The sequence below is a fragment of the Diaphorina citri genome, unplaced genomic scaffold (assembly GCF_000475195.1).
Source record: "Diaphorina citri unplaced genomic scaffold, Diaci psyllid genome assembly version 1.1 scaffold19748, whole genome shotgun sequence".
In the NCBI taxonomy this organism is placed as follows: domain Eukaryota; kingdom Metazoa; phylum Arthropoda; class Insecta; order Hemiptera; family Psyllidae; genus Diaphorina; species Diaphorina citri.
Window position 1 is genome coordinate 1 of NW_007397100.1, and position 934 is coordinate 934.

The 934-nt window shown below is 36.4% G+C and overlaps 1 long non-coding RNA gene across 1 annotated transcript; it reads right to left on the bottom strand.

The window, feature by feature from the left end:
- Positions 1 to 139: 139 nt before the first annotated feature.
- On the bottom strand, positions 140 to 713 carry LOC113473225. Its single transcript, XR_003395260.1, has 2 exons — positions 507 to 713; positions 140 to 404 (listed from the first exon to the last, which is right to left on the bottom strand). It is a non-coding gene; the product is annotated as an uncharacterized LOC113473225 (long non-coding RNA).
- Positions 714 to 934: the final 221 nt, after the last annotated feature.

The following is a 934-nucleotide window of genomic DNA, read 5'->3' on the forward strand; positions in this document are numbered from 1 at the left end:
CTAAATGTGTGTAGGGCCTTAGACTTCACTTTGTGTAGGGCTCCTAAGAGGACCATAATTCCAATTCTATGAGCAATTGATATCACAATCCAGGTCTCCTTCCTTGTCCACTATAGATACTTGAATCTGTTTACAACATTCTGGTTCTCTTTATCTAGATGTATTTTTTTACCTAAGGAATTTTTTCGTGTATTTACCTAAGGAACTATTGGTAGTCACAAAAGCCTGTAAAGAATGCAGATTTCTTTTATTTTTCTGAGTCTGTGTTGGAAGACTGGGAAAAGTGGTTTTCTGTTGAGAATATCCATGCTCTTGCCATGAGATTTTAGATGGTCTACCAGAATTGAGAACATGGCAAGTAGATAGTGGGCGCTTTCTTCTTGCTATAGCTGTGGGTTGGACACCTATATGGTTCTGCTGTGAGATTTTAGGTGGTCTACCAGAATTGAGGACATGGCAAGTAGATAGTGGGCGCTTTCTTCTTGCTATAGCTGTGGGTTGGACACCTATATGGTTCTGCCACCTTGTAAATTTCTTTTTATTAAGGGTCTACCAGCCCCATTGTATTTTCCAAAAGAAGCAAGGGCAGAAACCAAACTTGATTACGACTTGATGTTAGTTTGGCAAGACTTGACAAAAGATTTCACTGAATATTTATGTGCAGGGAAATTTTCAGTGACCCTTTTTGTTATAATTTGAAATTGTTCTTTCAAAAGTTCATTATGACTTGATGTTAGTTTGGCAAGACTTGACAAATTGACAAAAGATTTCACTGAATATTTATGTGCAGGGAAATTTTCAGTGACCCTTTTTGTTATAATTTGAAATTGTTCTTTCAAAAGTTCTAGACATTTATTTTTTTCTTTTCATCTTCATCCTCTTCAAGTTCATCTGTGCATACTTCACCGTTTTCTTTTTCAATATTCTCAGGAAC